Raw genomic sequence first — 20,760 nt, 5'->3', positions numbered from 1 at the left:
TGGAGCCTGCTTGGGATTCTCTCTCTCTCTCTCTCTCTCTCTCTCTCTCTCTCTCTCTCTCTCTGCCCCTCCCCTGCATGCACGTGCTCTCTCTCCAAAAATAAATAAATGTTAAAGAAATAGATGTTATAGGGCTCAAATCAAGGTGTTTGCAGAGCTATGTTCCTGTTGAGGGATCTGGGGAGTATCTGTTCCTTGCCTTTTTTAACTCCCAGAGGTTATCCTTGGCTCATGGCTCCCTTCCACGGCACAATCCAACCTCTGTCATATCTCCTTCTCTATCATTTCTCTTTCTCCCCTTAAGGACCCTGTGACTACATAATTTTCCCACCTCAGGATCATTAAGTTAATCATGTCTGCAGAATCTCTTTTGCCATGTCAGGTAATTACATGGTTCTGGAATTAGAATATGGATATCTCTTCGGGCCATTATAATGCCTTCCATAGTCAGTCAGTAACCAGTACTTACCTGTAGATCTCTATGCCCTGCATATGAAAGACCCCTGTGACTGCCTTGTCTCCCTCTTACCCATTCTAATTTGTGCTGATACCAGTTCTCAAGGGCCCATTGTATGCATCAGTTCCCAATTTTATGTTCAGTGACTTCATGTTGGTAGCTTGAAGTTGGCCAGGGTAGAATATTTACACCATAGATATTGGCAAATGTTATAATTCAGGGCTTTCCACCCCACCTCTTTCCATTCTTTGTCCCAGAGAGCTGGATATCAAAACATTTATCAGCATGCCGTTGACTTCCACCTACTCCATTTGGTCTAAGATTCCTGTTTTCTGGGACACCTTACCCACTTTTCTATGGATTATTGTCTCACATTTGGGGAGGTGGATATGGGTGCCTCAGAAGCATTATGGAGATCTTGGTGTGGAGACCGTTATTTATACCTGTTTGAACTCTATAGGTCTGAAAAGTAAACCATGTGCCCTTTGGGTTTTCCTTTCTTCAAAGGAATCTGGAGGATTTATGCTCATTCCTAGCTGGCATTACAGTCCCCCTTTTTTCATATAAAGGAAACATTCAATATTTGCTGTCCTTAAATAAATGACTTCCTCCCTTCATATTGGACCTATTTCTTGTATGTCCCAATGTTAAGGGACTGTTAGTGTCCCTCCCAGTGTTTTGACTTTCATAGATGTGTACAGTCCTGCTAAAAACTTGGTGATTATAAGATCCTTAGTAATCACCAGAACCTGATAGAATAGGGCACATCTTGAAGCATCCTGACAAGGTGGGGTAATTAATTAATGATTCTTTTTCAATAAAACTCTTTCTCCTTACTGAAAGATTCTTGTAAACATTCTAACAAAACCTGAAGCTTGTTTTTGTACTTGGCATTTTATCATGCTAACTGTGCCTTTTGAATCTCTAAAATTGTATTTGCTATTCTCTTTTCTAATGGGATTTCAAGCAACTTTTTGATCAAGAAGTTTCGTACAATGGTCTTTCTAAAATACTATAGAATTACAGTTTTCCCCTTTTATGTCAGCATTTGGTTACTTGTTTCTTGGTGACTGCTCTGAATATTTCTTCCATCTTTGTTTTCAGTCAGTGCTCTGATAGAGTCAGTATTTTTGTTGCACAGATTGCTACCATGTTTGGGGCACGATTACTCTTATCAGTTAGGTTCTCAGGAAAGCCTCATTAATTAGATGTGTGATTATTTTCTAATATTCCCTTTATAGATAAGTTTCTTAAGAATGTCTTTAAAAATGGAGGTTGACCAAAATATTACAAATTTTTAAAAGGTCTGATACTCAGGCAGCCTTAAAAAATGGCAGATGATTAGCTTAGAAAATCAAGCCACTGTAAGATGGGACAACTGAGTCCAAAAGGGCTCTTTGGTTGGAGGACAAGGCTGAGGGCCCAGGTGTGTGGGCATCCACTTCTTGTCTTTCCTGTTGTACCCTGGCCCCTTCCTGGCTGAGAGGCTTAGAGGCCCAGCTAGGCCACACATGCTGGCCCTGTGGACGAGAGGCTTTAGGTAAGAGCGTAGACAGGAGAAGATGGAGGTGAGGAAGAGTTTGCCTTTCAGCCAGCCAACATTATCCACCCGCTGTATGCTGGGCACCAGGTGGAGTGCTTTAAGTACACTTACGCGTTTCATTCTGCACCCTTCCAAAAAGTGTTTCTTCAATTCATCCTGCCAATATTAGTAGTGCAATCAAGACAATGAGGCTGTAAAGCAACTAAAGATTTTATTTGAGGTCTTGGGGATTGTAGTTGGGGAGACACAGAGCTGACCTGCTCCAAGTGAGGGTGGGGGGTGCAGACTTATAAAGGCAAAAACGGCACAGATACAGAAGTTGTTCTGAAAGGATTATGGTTGGTGCTGGAAGAGTTTAAAGTGATTAAGACACAGTTGGTTCTTTAGCTACCAAGTGTTCCTTCATCCCTATGCTAGTGCGAAGTGGAAGGATGTCTTCCAGGTGGTGGTTGAGTTGCAACCAATAGGCTGCAGTTGACCGAAGTCACAAGTTTACTGTCCTGAGAAATTACTTCCTCAGTGTCCTTTGGACTCTATTTTGATTGATTCTTAGCAATGTTTACTTCATTTTGAATGCTCTTTTGCAGTACCTACCACGTGGCAGGCATTTTGCTGGGTGCTGGGGATATACAGACAGAAATCAGTGAATCCCTGCCTTCCTGGGGCACACAGTCTAGAATATTAAAATGTTAGGATGTTAGATTAAATATTAAAATCTTAAATCTTAAATATTAAAATGTTAGAATATTAAGATGTTAGGATCTTGAGAATGGTACAGTGGTGAATAAAAATTCCATTAATGATTTAGTTTCCAGTTTGGGTAAGGAGAACTTCTTATGACTGTAGTTTATTCTCCCGTATGTGTTTAAAGTTGGTAGATTCAACCTCTCTCACAATTGAGTATTTTTGTATGGTAGCATTGTACTTTCGAGCTTCTAACTTGGTAGTCTAGTTTCATTGAGAGGTATATTTGGGGTTGTTTGAAACATATATACACCTGTATGAGAGTTAATCTAAATTGAAATCCACTAAAATATGGTTAATTGTTAAATGGACATATTATAGGCTAGTTTTTATGAGTTTTTTCCCAGCAACATATTTTGTAAAGCTATGCTACTGGCATATGAAGCAGTTTATAATTCTAGGAGAAAACTTTTTCTTATTAATTGATTCATTTATTCTCTCCTTCTTGCATTTTCTAATTCCCAAAGCAACCACGTCACCTTTCATAGTCCACTTAGTGTGACTGTTGTATCATTTCATGTAAAATGTAGAAAGCTTGCAATTGTATCAGCCTCTTTCTTCCTGATCTTTGTAGTTGTCATATGTAGTATACTTACATGCACTGAAAACCCCAACAGGCAATGTTACCATTTTTGCTTCAGTCAAATATATTTTAGAGTATTTAAAACTAGGAAAGGCAATCTGTTGCATTTGATCAGTTTTTTGTTTTTTTTTAACCATTTCTCTTGCTCTTCCCTTTTGCCTGAAGACACAGGTTTTTCTCTATTAACATTTAACCTTTGGCTTGAAGAACTTTCTTTGGCTCTTCCTGTAGAGAAGATCTACTGGTGACAAATTCATTTCTCCTTCATTTGCCAATGTCTTATTTTTGCCTTTATCCTTGAAGGATGTTTCAGTGGATATAAAATTCTGGGGTGACCATTCGTTTTTTATTTTAGAGGGAGAGAGAGAGAGCGAGAGCGAGTGAGAGCATGACCTGCGGAGAGGGGCAGAGGGAGAGAGAGAGAATCTCAAACAGGCTCCACACTCAGCACAGAGCTTGACATGAGGCTTGATCCCACGACCCTGGGATCATGACCTGAGCCAAAATGAGGACCTGGACTCTCAACCGACTGAGCCACCCAGGCACCTTGGCAGTTCTTATCTTTCAGCATTTAAAAGATGTTGTTCTACTGTTTTCTGGTCGCCATAATTTCTAATGAGAGTCATTGGATATGATGAGAAATTTGTGGTGACTCACATCATTTCTTTCTTTATGTAATGTGTCATTTTTCTTCCGTTGCTTTTGAGAGTGTTTTCTTTTTGTTTTCTGCCATCTGATTATGCTGTGTCCAGGTGTGGTCTTCTTTGAGTTTATCCTGTTTCTAAATCTCTGGGCTTCTTGAATCTGTAAACTTATGTCTCTGAACAAATTTGACAGTTATTTTTTTTTTGCCGTATTTTCCTGCCCAGATCTCTTTCTCCTAGCTTTTTGGCACTCCAGTGACCTTTGGATATCGTCCTCATGGTTCCTGAAGCTTTGTTTATTTTTTCCCAATCTTTCTATTTCATAGTAGGTAATTTTTCTCTTTTCATGTTTACTTATTCTTTCCTCTGTCGTCTCCATTCTGTTATGGAGCCCATCCAGTGAGTTTTCATTTAAGATGTTGTTTTTGTAAGTGTCTAAATTTTCATTTGGTTTTTTTATTGTTCTCTTGCGTGTTCTCTGAATGTTCTCATTCTATTTATTTCAACTGTCTTTTCCTTCACTTCATGAACGGTAGTTCTTTAAAAAAATTTTTTTTTGAGAGAGAGAGAGAGAGTGTGTGCGTGCATGTGCTCACAAGTGGGGGAGGGGCAGAGAGAGAGGCAGACAAAGGATCCAAAGCAGGCTCTGCATGGTCAGCCTGATGCAAAGCTTGAATCCATGAACTGTGAGATCATGACCTGAGCCAAAGTCAGATGCTTAACTGAGTCACCCAGGTGCTCATGAACTGTTTTGTTTTGTTTTTAAGCTTATTTATTTTTTTGAAAGAGAACACAAGCAGGGAAGGGGCAGAGACAGAGAGGGAGACGCAGAATCCAAAATAAGCTCCAGGCTCTGAGCTGTCCGAGCAGAGCCTGATGTGGGGCTTGAACCCATGAGCCATGAGATCCATGAACTGTGAATCCATGAACTGTGAGATCATGACCTGAGCCAAAGTCAGACACTTAACCGACTGAGCCATCCAGGTGCCCCTGAACTGTAGTTTTTAAAAAATTTTTTTTTGTCAACATTTTTTATTTATTTTTGGGACAGAGAGAGACAGAGCATGAACGGGGGAGGGGCAGAGAGAGAGGGAGACACAGAATCGGAAAGAGGCTCCAGGCTCCGAGCCATCAGCCCAGAGCCTGACGCGGGGCTCGAACTCACGGACCGCGAGATCGTGACCTGGCTGAAGTCGGACGCTTAACCGACTGTGCCACCCAGGCGCCCCCCCTGAACTGTAGTTTTAATGGCTCTTTTAAAGTCTCTGCTTGATAGTTCTCATGTCTGAAGCATCTTGGGGTTGGCATCTGTTGATTATACTTTTCCTCAAGGAATTTCAGATTGTATCTTGGATGTTCAGAATGTTATGTTGTAAAAGCACTGGGTCTAGTTAGAATCCTATGGAAATGTTGACTTTTTTAGTTGTTTCATCAGGCAGTCAATCTAATTAGGTTCAGACTGTCAGTTCTGCCTCAGCTTTGGCAGATGGTGGTCCAGATCTCAGTCCAGCCTTCTGAGCTATGGTATGCTGATTTTGATCTGTCCTTTACACGCAAATCTCTGTTAAGTTCTCTCAGCCTTTGCTACACAGAGTTTTACAAGAGGAAGAAACAAAAAGCCAAACAGTTCAGCTACTGCCCTCCTACTTACATTCTCCGATCTTCTTTTTTTTTTTTTTTTAATGTTTGTTTGTTTGTTTGAGGGAGCAAGCTTGCATGAGCTGGGGTGGAGCAGTGAGGGAGGGAGAGAGAGAATCCCAAGCAGGTTCCGTGCTGTCAGTGCAGAGCTGGATGTGGGGCTCAATCGCATGAACCATGAGATCATGACCTGAGCCAAAATCAAGAGTCAGGTGCCCTGCCATCACCAGTCTTAAAAGAAGTTGTTTTTCTGAGCCAGCAAAGCTTGGATAAGGTGGAACTGACTTGCATGCTCTTTTTTTTTTTGACTTACATGCTCTTAGTCCAACTTTGTTCCAGTTGCTCTTTGTGGTTCTGCTTTTATTTTGATTCGAAATTCATGCGATTTGGAGGATATCATGCGACCTTTGTTGAGACTGTGTTTCTACCTTGTAGCTCAGACACCAGGGACAGTAGAATAGTGCACTTTCAGAACTTCCAGGGCACAAAGAGTTTAGGTCTGTTCTCCTGATTTTATAGATTAAAAAATGGAGACCTGTTCAAAGTTCTACATTTTGAGCTTTAACGGATCTCCCGTTTGGTTTCCTTACCAGGATGGGGCTACAGAAGCCTTGGGTTTAAAACCTAGCCCTGCCATTTAACTGGGTGTGATGTTATGGAGAGATCTGATTTCTGTGGGTTTTCATTTCATCATCTGTACTGTGGGATAATACTTGCCTTGAGAATTAGGCATCATGTACGTCGATCACCTAGCCCAGGGCACCACTAGATGGTGTTAAAGAGATTGAACTAATATTTATTGACTCTGACCAGATGCCTTGGTGAGAACCCGGGCCCTGTCTTGAGGAGGTGGCCACAGTGTAGCGGTGATCTCTTTAGCAAGTTCATAAGGATTTGAGACTTAGTTCAAGTCCTTTTATTTCACACATGGAATTCAGACCTTGAAGTTGGAACCCTGAGGACCTGTGATCTATTTGACCTGCAATTTTATCCTGCCCCCACTGTTGCTCTCAGCAGGTCCCTACCAATTTTTACTAAGGTGTTCACTGTGGTGACCAGACGGTATCCTCATCATCTGGATTGAGAGATGGCAGAATCACTGTTTCGCAGCCGGGGAGCAGAGGTGTGGCATTGTGCGTATTCTGTCGTGAGCGGAATCTGGGTTTTCAGTTTGAGTTTTCACATATGGGTTTCGGATATGCCAGGAGTGTATTGATACAGCAATATGGGGCTTAGCTGCTCTTCTTTCTACAAGGAGCTCACTTTATTTTATTTTTTTGAATACCTTGAGATCTTTTTAGAGGCCACGTGCACCTGAAGATTTGTGTGTCTCAGGCACCTCCAGGGCTGTGTGTTGCTCCCAACATGCCAGACCTTTCTTCGTGCTGTGTTGAAACATCAGGAGTGAATCAGACATTTCTTGGGCTAACACTGCTGCCAGCGGCCAGTCTGGAGAGACTTGATCGTCTTTCTTTCTCTTTTTTTGTGGGCCTTTTGTTCCATAACATGATTCTGTTTTACCGGGTGTTTGTAAGGCCTGAAGGGCTAGTGATTTTCAGGATTTGAAAGTTATCGATAAGTTAAGGAAATCTGAAGGCTATGGAGTTGGCTGGATTCATTTCTGTTTTTTTTTTTTTTTTTTCTTCTTCTTATGCTTTGTTGTGTTCATATGGCAGGAACCCAGTTATAAAAATGCCAGTTTTCCTCCTGAGTACCAGCTGCCTTGGCAAGCTTTTCCTATAATGCACCAAATTTACTGTTCTGGGATTCATTTTGTTCTACCTTGTTCAAAGTGCTTGTTTCGGTGGAGAGGGAAATTTTAATCATTTGGATGGCCGAAGATTACAGGTACCTCCCTTCCCTTTTTATCCTGATGTAACTTCTTGTCATCCATTCTTTGCCACTTCAACATATGACGCTTCTATAAGTGCCTTGTAGAAGGCACTCCAATCATGGTGAAATATTACACAAGCTGGAAGCTTTGTCAAAGGTAAGTTTAATTTTAAGCAAAAAAAAATATTTTTTTAATGTCTATTTTCTTTTTCTTTTATTTTGTTTTTTTTTTTTTAATCTATTTTTGAGACAGAGAAAGACAAAGCATGATTAGGGGAGGGGCAGAGAGAGTGGGAGACAAGAATGTGAAGCAGGCTCCAGGCTCTGAGCTGTCAGCACAGAGCCCAACGCGGGGCTTATACTCACGGACTGTGAGATCATGACCTGAGCTGAAGTCATACACTCAACCAACTGAGCCAAACAGGTGCCCCTATTTTATTTTTCTTTTTGAGAGAGAGAGACAGAGTATGAGTGGGGGAGGCACGGAGAGACAGAGGGAGATACAGAATCTGAAGCAGGCTCCAGGCTCTGAGCTGTCAGCACAGAGCCCAACGCGGGGCTTGAACCCACAAACCATGAGATCATGACCTGAGCTGAAGTCGGATGCTTAACCGACTGAGCCACCCAGGTGCCCCATAAAAAAAAAAAATTATTTTAAATGTGATCAAATAAAGAAGAAAAAATCAGGCCTACTCACAGGGCTGACTGTAAGATGGTTTAATTGTTTCCTTTGCCTTGTGGTTTAAAGTATTTTTAACCTATTAGTGTTCCCAGTTTCTGCTCCTAAAAACAAACATGAGTTTAAAAGATAGTATAGTTATATTGTAGGGAAATTATGCCAGATTTCATTTTTTTCCCTCCGTTCTTGCCAGTGTAGTATTTATTGGTCCCTTCTTTGGGCTCCCCAAAAGATGAAGATCCAAGAGTCTGTGAAATCCTCCTTTCTGACTGCTGTGGATTTAATTTGTTTTAAATGCTTATTTTTTGAGAGAGAGACAGACAGAGCATGAATGGGGAAGGGGCAGACAGAGAGGGAGACACAAAATCCGAAGCAGACTCCAGGCTCTGAGCTGTCAGCACAGAGCCTGACATGGGACTTGAACTCATGAACTGCAAGATCATGACCTGAGCCGAAGTTGGACACTTAACCGACTGAGCCACCCAGGTGCCCCTGGACTTAATTTTGTGTCCTCTTTTCCAAATTCATGTGTTGAAGCCCTAACTCCCAGTGTGATAGTATTTGGGGCCTCTGGGAGGTGATTAGGTTTAGTTGAGGGTCATGAGGGTGGAATCCTTGTAGAAAGGAACCAGGAAGCCAGCTCATCCTCTCTCTGCAGTGAGGATATGACAGGATGGTGGCCTTTGCAAATTAGGATGAAGCCTCTTGCCAGACACTGAACATGCTGGCACCTTGATGTTGGCCAAACTGTGAGAAAAAATAAGCAATCTCTGGTTTCTGCCACGCAATTTATAGTGGATTTCTGACTGAGACACTGATGTACCTTACTTATATTCGAGAAGATGTTTCTCAGTTCTCGTAAGAATTAACTAAGCTGATACATGTTTAAATTGGTAAATTGTGAGGGTCATTAATTTCTGAAAAGGCATAATAATTTTTGCAGGTGATTTTTGAAGAGTATATCCTATGATCTATGAATGAAAAACTCATTTTAGCATGTAAATAGTTTCTGAGCCACAGCTAGACACAGGAGATTCTAAAGGCAAAGTCTGCCGGACTCTGTGGGAGACAGGTTGAAAATGTGGGGCTTCATTAAGCATGTTACACTTACAGCTCAAGAAAGGCAATAAATTTGTATGAGAGATTATTCAGGCCACATGTCACCTCCACAGTCTTATAAAATTCCTTCTATCTTGCCAGAGAATCCAGATTTGACATTTTTATTTCAACAATATTTTATACAGATAGATGTAGATACATCTCTTGGCAAGAGGAGGAATTATAAATGCTAATTCATTCCATTGAGCGGTAAACATTTTCTCTACTGCTTAATAGGACAAAATACATAAAGATTAATTAAATGATCTAAAATTTCCAAGCTTCTTTTTAATTGCATAAATTGAATCTCTTGCCAAAAGATACCCAGCTCTGGTAAACATGATAGATGGTGACGGGGACACATGGTGACTTGGATATACTCCACTTCTGGATTCTGCCTGAGTGTGTTGGCCACAGGTTGCGGTCTACAAACAATATCCATTCCACCAATGCATAAACCAGGGCTCGGTGGTCAGTGGTTTCATGTGAAGTCTTTAGGGTGCTACCACACTGATGTGACAAGGGGGAATGCTCGCTGGTCAGGGGCGTAGGTCTCTAATGTGGCTGGAATGTCATAGCTGCCCAAATATCTGCGTGTTTGTAAGGGTGTTAACCATTTGTTGAAATGCAGCATCTTGGTTGAGTGGAAGAAGTTCTTACGTCAGATTAAAAAGCCTGCCTCTGGTCCTCCCTCTGATAGCTAACCACGTGGAACCATAGATCCACCATTTGTGAGACAGGGGCTGTGTTACTTGTTTCAACCTTTTTCAGGGTAAAGATAGGGAGCCCTCTGAAGTGGGGACTGTCAGCACTCCTTGAGAAATCGAAAGCAGTTTGTTAGTTTGTTGGTAAGCATCTGCAAGAGAAGCAGGCCTTGTACTGGACTAGCCTTTTTGCACATATATGTAACTAATATGTAGCTGTGTTGTAAGAATTCTTTTAGATGCTACTAGAATGCTATCTTGGAGCTGAAAGGGATTTCTGTCCAGTTTGTTCACCCATATATTTCCAGTGTGTAATAAAGTGCCTGGCACGTACTAATGGTTCCATAACATTTGTTGAATGAATGAATGAATAAATGAATGAATGTTTTTCACAGGTATTACAGTGAATAGTACGTGATTTTGTCAAGTGCAAGGTTATAGGTTTCATGGTTATGGAGATATATTTGTTACATTTCTTTCCATAGAGACAGCTGCCTAATGTCAAGAAGCTGTATGATGAATGGAAGGAGTGGTCCTAGGGTGGGGTGGGAGGGGAATTCACATGAACTCAGGTAGCAGTGCCAAAGCTGTTGCCCTGGATGTTGACCCCTTGTCCTTGGCACACCTGGGGTTCCTTGTTCCTACATGGCATGACAGCGCCCGTCTCTTGGGTCCACTGCCTTGGTACTCGAGCACAGCACCGGATGTTACAGACTCATGTGAAGCATAGACGTGTTTCACAGGAGTGACCTCCTCTGTGCTGTGGTGGGGGTGGCCTCAGCTTTGTAAATATGTGTATGTGTGTGTATATATAACACATAACGTCTATATCAATATTGATATTGATATTAATATAGATATGTATATGTATTGACACACACACACACAGACACGATGCATGTGTTTGTTCTGACATGAAGAGCTCAGCTACGGAGTCAGTTAGAAGGTTCCAATTCTGGGTCAGCCATTTGCTTATTTCATGCTCTTGGAAAAGTTACCAAACCACTTGGAGCTTGGGGTTTTCAGCTATAGGGAGATGGTGATAGCACCTGGTTCATAGGGTTACTTTGAGCATTAAATGAGTTAGTGCGTAAGAGGGTTTAGCAAATTGAGTCGTAGTACATATGAGAGTGTGCTAGTTGTCACTGTGCTTGTATCAGTACCACTTAGTGCAGGATTACTAGGAGCTGCGTCCTGGGCTTAGAGTCATACACACATAATCTTTCTTAATTTTTCTAGCAATACTATGAGGTGAATTTTTAAGCCCAGGAGGAAACATGTCACAAGTGATGAATTGCATGAGGATTTTTGTTCTTTGTTTTGGCCAAAAGAGCTTCCTTTCTAGAAATATCATATTCGGGCAATCTCTGACCCCCACCCCCACACCGAACATATTCCCCCACCCTGCCTTGCGCTCAAGGTCTGTTCTTTTCACATCAGTTTTTTTGGATTTTTCCCTGTGTGCTCTACATAAATCTTTTCTTAATACTGAATAGCTTATTTTTTGGAATGCAGATGTAGAACACATGGGCATTTTGATTTACGATAGCACAAGATGCAGACTTCAAGTTATGTAATTAGGGTACAGAGCTGTGTTGCAGTCCATGCCCTCATTGTTTGCAAAGTCTCATGCCAGTCAGTTTGCCTTGGAGTCAGTCTGATCCTCTCTGGATGCTGGCTCTCCGCACAATGCTGGACTGATGAGATAAACCTAACCACCATCTCTGCTCCCCAGGAGCTGTCAGTCAAACAGTTCCACTCAACATCATGACACTCAACCTAGTGAATGATTGGATAGTGCTAGAAAGACAAATGCAGTAGGTTAAGGCGAGGGAGAGTGGTGGGGGTGTGTTCAGGAAGGTTCTCTGATGAGGCATTGGAATGGAGATTGGGTGTCCTTTCATTTGCTCCAATTTTCTCCTTAACACTTAAGACCACCTGCCATTTTTCTGTTGCCCCACACATCCCCATGGAATGTCAAATCTGAGAACAGGGCCTTAGTCTGTGAGCATTTTACTCTTTGTTTTAAATTTATTCAATATCTATCTATCTATCTATCTATCTATCTATCTATCTATCTATCTCTCTCTCTCTCTATTTATTTAGAGAGCACAAATCAGGGAAGGGCAGAGGAAGAGAGAGAGAGAGAGAGAGGGAGAGAGAATCCCTGTCAATGTGGAGCCAGATGTGGGGCTCAAACTCATGAACTGTGAGATCATGACCTGAGCTGGTCAGAGGCTTAACCAACTGAGCCACCCAGGTGCCCTGTTAGCATTTGCTCTTATATATCCCAGGTCCCAGTTCCTAGGCCAGCCCAATCCAGTGTGGAATGGGTGGTTGATAAAGGGAGCCAGTAACTAGGAGGCACAGAATGATCATTTAAAGGCTGTGGACAGTGTATAAGAGGTTACCCATTAGACAAGGGTGAGCTCTACACAGAGGGTAGGGAAAGGCATTGTTGGCCACAGGATCAGCTTATGCAAAGGCACAGAGCCTGGAGACACCATAGGTGGATGTGTCCCGAGTGCGTATTTTTCAAGAGGCTGCCTTGCCATTTTGGCCTCTGTGGCCTTCTGCATCTTTGGAAACATGAAATGATACAGCACTGATTAAGGGCAGTGGCTCTTTGTGCTCTGTTTTCTGAAAGAGTGTGGGAATGTTTATTCTTTGGGACAAAATTCTCATAGCATTGAGAAAATGAGCAATTTGGACCTGGCGGGCTACTTGACAATCTAATCTAAGGAGGAGATCTGGATCCCTTCTCAGCTCAAAGAAAAGTTGGTAATCATTAGGAATGGAGGATTTAAATTCTCTGATTATCATACAGTTTGTTTTCCGTTGTCTTGTATAGCTGTGTAGACAGGGATTGGTTCTATTTAGAAGATTAAGGATGGGTTGACCATTGGGAAAAATAAAACTGAGCAGGTTTCTTTGAACATAAAAAAAAAAAAAATCTATTCTACCAGGTCTTGGCTTCTAATACTGTTTCCCAATAAAAGGAACCGGGGCTTCTCAGAGAGATAGAAGATTCTTGGACTGTGGCAGGGAATTCATATGATGAGCCTGGAGAATTTGCACTGTCAGAAAGTAATAAGCAAGTGCTCAAAACACAAACATAAAAACACAGTGGTGAGTATATGCCAAAGACACACAGGAGTCAACTGAAAGAGCTCCCAGTGGCCACACTGGAATAGTTTGAGTAACAAAATAAAGCAGTACTGGATTGCAATCTAAAAGATAAGATAAAGTAAAAGTAAAGTAAATAAATGATATGTATGAATGGCGGGAGAGACCAGTCTCCCATGTAGAAGAATTCAGAGTAATGTATGTAGCTACTCTGCCCTCAGGGAGGTGGAGCATAACTTCATTCCTCACATGTGAGCTATACATAGTGATTTCCTTCCAAGAGTACAGTGTAGACAGGGAGGAAAGAAAGAATAACTTTTCAGTGGAGAAACTTGGTCACCACCATCTCAGCCAGATAAGGCTGGGCATCAACAACATCAACAAGGTGGGCATCAACAGTGATAAGTCACGTGAAGCGATAGCAACGACTCTTCCCATAACACCAGCCTGACCATGAGATAGACGTCAGAAAAATCCCATCAGAATAACATTCTACAAAATACCTGACCAGTACTCTATAAAACTGCCACGGTCATCAAAACAACGAAAGTCTAAGAGAGACTGTCACAGCCAAGAGGAACCCAAGGAGACATGATGAGTAAATGTGATGTGATATCCTAGATGAGATCCTGGACCAGAAAAAGGACATTAGGTAAAAACTAAGGAAATCCGAATCAAGTGTGGATTTTAGTTAATAATAATATATGTATATTGGTTCATTAGTTGTGACACATATGTCATGGTTGTATAAGTGAATAGCAATAGGAGAATCTGGGCAGGGAATGTATAGGAACTCTGTACTATCTTAGCATTCTATAATCCAAAACTATTCTAAGATAAAAAGTTTATTGAAAAATACCCATTGAGCTAAACCCTGGTTTATTGTCACTTTTGATTGAAGATCAGATGCCAGGTCAACGGGCCACTATATGTTCCTTAGATGAAGGTTGAGGGATGGCTTAAAAAACCTAGCTCGACTCTGCATGGAAATTGTCAGGGATGTGGAAACTTCTTGCCAGGACCAACTGGGTGACACTTAAAATAATTCAAACCTCATATGAAAGACCATTGTTCCAAGTGGGCCAAACCAAGCAGGCTGTACAACATAGTGGCTGAGCCACAATGTTGCTGGATTCAAATCCAGCCCTGAAGTATACTAGCCAGGGGATTTTTGCACAAGCAGTTCTGAACCTTGGTTTCCTCCTCCATGGAATGAATATCATGGTAACACCATATCATTGACGTTTCAAGGATGAAATGAAGGGGATGGTGTCTGTAAGGCACTTAGCACAGTTCTCAGTACTCATTAGCTGCCCTATAAATGGCAGCTACTCTTGTTGCTGATAACTTTCTCTCTCTTTTTTTTAATGTGCAAAAAATATTCCATTAACACAGTCTGAGTGATTCTGCTTAATGGCAGTAGATGCTGCCAGTGGCTACTTTGATCTGATTTCAAGGGTAAGAGGAACTTCTTTCCTTGCAAAAATCTGTTATCAACGCCTCTGTTTCCCCCTGGAAGAATTAATTATGTTAAATAACTTGTATTAAACATCACCATACCTCTTTCAAGCTGCTCATGTCCCTTGAAGGGATAACACATCTGGCATGAAAGGGCTTACAAGATTTGCTGTGCGAGAGAAACCGAGCTCACCGGGACCTTGGAACATCTGGAGAGGAGAAAAGGTTCAGAGAAGAGAGTGAAGGTGCCCCATTGACTTCCTAAATCCACCTACATCTGCCCCAGGGATGGCCCCGTTGCTGTTTATCTACAATATTTTATATTTCCTGCTAATCAAGGTATACAAGAAGTTTGGATTTATCCAAGTTATACAAATGAAATGTAGGTCAAAAGCATTTTTATAGATTTTCATGGTAAAGATTAATCTTTACCCAAGCAGCTGGATCTCTGGAACTTGACTCTTACAAAGAGGAAAACCAGCTGACCCACCAAGACTTCATTTAATGGATTCAACTTTCTAATTGCCTTTTTGTTTTTTTTGCCTCTCAGGAATTATTACATCAACATCTTTTACTCTGATTGAAAACCCGGGTGTTTCTGCTGTTGGCATGTGCTGCAGCAAAGCATGCCGCTTTGGTTCACTCCCCCCTTGGCTGCATTTCCCAGCCTTTTTCCCTTTCCACTGCAGGATTTCTTCAAAGCCATAAGAGTTCAACACATTTTAATATATACTCTGTAGAAAAATAAAAATGGCTTCATGTGTAAATAGGGTTAGGAAATACAGAGTTAAGCCACATTAAGCAGGTTTCTTTACTTGCACACCTTTTCAGAGCCTTGACTTTCCTGATATACACCTTGGGAGTCTTTCAGAACGTGTGTGGTATGGCTCATCTCCAAACTCTCATGAAACCTACCTTCTTGCAGTGTCTGTTGAGCCTGATGCTGAGAGATCAGTGCTTTTAGGTGTATACTCAAAAAACACCATTCCACACTCTTTTTCAATTTATTTGCACTCATCAGACTTGTCTCTTTTTTTTTTTTGAATAACAACTAGTCACATGTAGCAAAATTTACATGCTATTAAATTTTCCTCATCATTTTCTCCATATATATATATATATATACGTGTGTGTGTGTGTGTGTATATATATATATATATATACATATATATATACACACACACACGTGTGTATATATATATATATATAATTTTTAAAATAGCATACTTGAACTTCTGTAGAACTTTGGGGGGTTTATTTTAGTCACATAATCGCCTATATTGGCATTAGTGAGTTGTCAGTCATCCGTGCATATTAAGGAGGTGGAAGCAAATTGCTGCTGAACCCGGAGGTAGAGCAAATCACCTCGAATGATTATGCAAAAAATCCAAATTGTTTTCTTATGGCAGCCCCACATTGTGGACTTACTTTAGTAGAAAAAAAGCTGAAAACATTGATGCATTTGCTAAGGTATTTTCATTTGTCTTCATAGACCTTCTTATTATTGGGGAGAAAACAGTAAATATCAAGACATCTAGTTTTTGTGGTGTCAGTTTTTATATGTGGCAGTACCTAGTGGAGAAGTGGATACAATTAAGCAAACATATCCTGCTTTTCTTTCTCATTCTTAAGTCTAAATGAATTAAAAAAAAAAAAAAAACTATTTCAAGAGCTGTTGGGAAGACTGACACCAAAACATGAGGCTGTTACCTCCTTGTTGCAATCTGAACTGCCCACGATGGGTCCGACTGGGACCTGGTACAGTGATTCACATCAAATATCTTTCTTCCTGTGGCCCAAGGAAATTAATTTTCTTGTGCCTCCATAGTGTTGTTTACCAAAAATGTAAGCGACAGTACTCATAAGCCCATTTAAGGTCTTTAGATCATCTTGAATATTTTATTTCTCAGCAACTTCTAAACCAAAAGATGTGTTTATTGTTGTGAACCATAAACATATTGGGGCTGTGACGCTTATAAATTCATTATCAGTCCTTATTCCTAATGCTTGTCAAAATATTATTATTTGATATGTAAAAAGGAGTGGGTGTCTGGCTCCGTGACCAAAATATAGGACCCAAGGCAGTATTGGACAGTAATCATTTGAGTCAGCTGAGTCCTAGCTCTGGGGCAGGGCGTGGCTTGGAGAGTGGTCAACACCTTCCAAAGGTTCTTGAAGAACAGGAAAAAAAGTAGGGGTTGAATTTTTTTTAGATGCTTTGCTTTCAACCCTATAAGAAAGAATGCAGTTACTGCATGAGTTAAGTGAGGAAATAAGTCAGTTAGTAGGTATTTATGGAGTAACCACTGTGCAAAAGGAAGGGTGTGCAGCAAGAAACCTAATGTCTCTAGCCTTTAGATATTTTGTAATTCAGACAGACAGATGAGATATAAACTCACTGACAAAGTCCATTGACAATATAAGATTCTCGAAGGATGCTGAAGTAGCCCCAGGTTTTCAGTAGCTGCACTAGAAAAGCATTTGTAGCAATGTGGATGGAACTGGAAGGTATTATGCTGAGTGAAATAAGTCAGTCAGAGAAGGACAGATACCATGTGTTTTCACTCATGTGGATCTTGGGAAACTTAACAGAAGACCATGGGGGAAGGGAAGGGGAAAAAATAGTCACAAACAGAAAGGGAGGGGAGGCAAACTAAGAGACTCTTAAATACAGAGAACAGACTGAGGGTGGATGAGGGGTGGGGGAGAGGGAAAATGGTGATAGGTATTGAGGAGGGCACTTGTTGGGATGAGCACTGGGTGTTGTATGGAAGCGATGAACCATGGGAATCTACCCCCCAAACCAAGAGCACTCTGTACACACTAGCCAATTTGACAATAAATTATTTTAAAAATAACAACGAAAAAACCCCAAAACCAAAACCAAAAAGCTTTAGGATATGTGTGTTGTGGTTTTCATTGCTGAACGTGGAGTCCAAGTCCAAAGGGCTGGGTCAGAAGAAGGAAAATCACTGTATGCTGAAGAGGAGTGGGAAGGACAGGCGTGGCTCCAGTGCCTGCCATGGTTCAGAATGTAGAAAATCTGCCTGAAAAGCAGAAAATCTGAGCCTTGCTCAGAATAATGGCAAGGAGGTAATAGAGTATAGTGAGTAAAAACGAGGGCTTCAAGAAGGCAAATTTTTGTGGCATTTGGGGCAGGTTATCTGAATCTCCAATCCTCCCTTCATTCAGTATTAAAGTAGGGATAGGGAAAATACAATACCAGCGTAGTAACTACCGACATCGTTTCTATGAAATAGAATCAGATAATGCTTGTAGAAGAAAACAATTTTACCTTATGCTAGGCCTTGGGAAGGTCCCACTAAACATCAGTTGCTATAAGAATCAGTGTAAATGACACCTGTGGACTAGTATTTGAGGCCAGGAATAATGTTTATAGGATAGGGAGTAGAACACATAGTTAAGGAACTTAATTTCTAGTTTTTAAATCTAAAGTATCCTTTTGGCATTTATGCCAGAGCTATCTGGAGCAGTCCAAGATGTTAAAGGGGCTCTTTATGTAAAGAGGGAATCTGGGATGTTCAGTCCACCAAGATATGAGAAAAGAATTGACTAGTGATGATCATAGTGGGTGGATTTTTTTTTCTTTTGCATGAAAAAAAATCTAGACACGGGCCAGAAAGGGGGCTAGCAGATCCTGTAGGTTGGTTGTTGCAGGTCAGAACCTCAGCAGCTTAGGTTAAAAGATCAGCCACGATAAGCTAGTCTGTTTTGTTCCAGCCTACCCAAGAGAACAGTAATTACCAGATATAATAATGCTTGTCAAAGGCGGTTACTGAAAACCCTCTGCTGCTTCAGCATAATCAGAACGACAGAAGTTGCAGGATGATTTTCCTTGCGAGAAGCATCCACTCAGAATGCTAATTAGGTGAAGTACAAGGAATATGGATCAGCAGCTGAGCAATGCATTTCCCTCCAGTCAGTAAAGATAAGATAGGAAGTAGCAGAGGAAGAATTTGACTTACCTGATTTATGGTTCGTGATGGGATTCTATACATTGTTTTCAGGCTCTTAATTCTTCTCGTCTGTTGGCTCTGTAAAGAGATGCTTGGAGGAAGCACAGCACAGAGTAGACTGGCTTTTCCCTTGGAAACTTTGGAGGTGCTGTTATGCTTGGAAATACCTTGGTACAAAGAAAAAAAAAATACATAAGGACCTGGTGCCAGTTGTTATCATCCAAGTCCCTGGAGAAAAGCTTTCTAAAAATAACGTTGGGAGTCTTTATTCTTTTATCCAGGTCTGCTTCCTGTAGGTGACCTCATAATGGCACTTGAATCTAGTGCCAAATGGGTCCAATAGCTGAGAGATAGCCCCTTGGGTCACTCTGTATCTTTGCTTTTATTTGCTGCCCAACATTCAGTTTCTAAGAAGAAGCTAAACATTTATCCAGAAATCTCAGTGCTGACTTGCACACGGCTATTGTCCAGGTGACCATGGCTGAGGGCCTCCTCCTTGCTAGGCACTAGCATAAGCACTTGAGAAGTAGAACTTCATATAAAACTCCTAGTATACTGAGCGATGGGTCCTATGCTGGCATGAGTACCTGTGTTAGAGAGGAGAAGAAGGAGCACAGTGCAGTCAAATGTGCTGCCCAAGCCCACATAGCTCCTGAGTTGTGGAACAGAGATTCAAACCCCGGCCACCTGACTCCAGAGTCCACAGTCTAAGAAAGGCTGTTAATCACCAAGGAGCTTTTGGGCAACTTTAAGATGAAGACATGGCCTGCAGAGCAGAGCCTGACCAAATTGGGCCTCACAGAGACCAAGCTGGGCACACCTGACTCAAACTTCACACAGGACCGTGGGCTGGTGTGTGACCTGTATGCTGGTCTCGTGGCTGTTTTGGAAGTGGGAGGTGGACAAAGTGGATGGCAGGCTGGCAATTTCTAGCAAGTTCCTGTGACAGAAGGTGCCAGTGTGGGGCAGTGATTAAGGGTTTGGCTTCTGGGGACACATGCACCCAGCTCCAAATATGGAGGGTACTGGTACCTGGTTAGCAGTTCCAAGACTTGCTTCCTGTGTGATCTTGGGCAAGTTATGTTAACTTCCTAGGCCTCAGTTTCTCCATCCAAAATATGATAAGAGTACCTATGAAATAGAGTTGCTTTGAGGATTAAGTGAGAGAAAAAGCTGTTATGGGAAAGCTGTTATGCAGGACCTGGAACATGGTAAGTGTGTGGTCAGTGGTGGCTGGCTTTGGTTGCTTTGAGGGCAAGGAGGAAGTTTTGAAGACAATGGGCAGTGAAGCAACTTTTACCTGTTGTCAAAACGCTTAAGTGCTCTGTAGAAAATACGCTTGCTGGGCCATCTGGGTGGCTCAGTCAGGCATCCAACTCTTGATCTCAGCTCAGGCCTCTGTGTCAGGGACATGAATTCAAGCCCAGTGTTGGGACTCATGTTGGGTTCCTCGCTGGGGGTGAAGTCTACTTAAAAAACAAACCAAACAAAACTCTTCCTATCAACAGAGAGGCCGGAAGAGATTGGGGTACAGGAGAATCGCCATCAGCTTCAACAGTTAGCCTGAGTCCCAATTTCTCATCTTAAACAGGTGCCCTCTGATTCCAGACATCCTTCAAGACTGTGCCTTCTGCCTCCGGTTCATTGATTCTCTAGCTCAGCAGTGCTTGCCCCTCTATCCCACATTCTTGTGGAGTTCTGGAAACCCAAGCCTGCAGAGACCTTGGGTTCACTACCTAGGGAGGCAGGGGATGGTGTGGGAAGACTCAAGACCAAGGGAGCCATTAGATGCTTGAAAAACGGCCGTTGATGCCAGACAAATCTGGCCAAAAATGGAATGGGTGCTCTTGATCATATTCAGTATTTAGTCTGTTGTACGTTCACACGGGTTCATTATTTTCAGCGCTCACAAACTTTAGGGTTGGTGACTGTTCATATTGCATGAGGAACTGAGTGTCTTTTACGTTTCTGCATAAATGATAGCATTTTTTTTTCATTACACTTATTCTTCAGGTCAGTGAAGCATTTGATACTTTTAACAAAAAAAGATTACTTAGAATCAAAAGGGAGAACCAGTCAAACAGAAACAAAACATCCCCTCCTGCACACACATAAAACAATCCTGGGGGGGTTGGGGCCCAAAGTCAGCCACCTATTATCTGGCTCCAGACTCCAGACTTAAAACATCCAAACAGAGGGGCGCCTGGGTGGCTCAGTAACTTAAACGTCTGACCCTTAATTTCGGCTCAGGTCATGATCTCATGGTTCATGAGATC

General features: G+C 41.7%; 1 protein-coding gene and 1 long non-coding RNA gene across 5 annotated transcripts in view; one reads left to right on the top strand and one right to left on the bottom strand.

Annotated features, from left to right (window-relative positions):
- Nucleotides 1-20,760, top strand: part of CACNA2D3 (calcium voltage-gated channel auxiliary subunit alpha2delta 3) — an 860,192-nt gene that overhangs the window by 92,640 nt on the left and 746,792 nt on the right. The gene's annotated exons all lie outside the window — the stretch shown is intronic.
- Nucleotides 8,145-18,691, bottom strand: LOC131510027 (uncharacterized). The gene is made up of 3 exons (XR_009260864.1): nt 18,494-18,691; nt 14,610-14,716; nt 8,145-8,225 (listed from the first exon to the last, which is right to left on the bottom strand). It is a non-coding gene; the product is annotated as an uncharacterized LOC131510027 (long non-coding RNA).

This window comes from Neofelis nebulosa, chromosome 4, assembly GCF_028018385.1.
Source record: "Neofelis nebulosa isolate mNeoNeb1 chromosome 4, mNeoNeb1.pri, whole genome shotgun sequence".
NCBI classification, from domain to species: Eukaryota; Metazoa; Chordata; class Mammalia; order Carnivora; family Felidae; genus Neofelis; species Neofelis nebulosa.
This window is presented reverse-complemented; position numbering and strand designations above follow the sequence as displayed.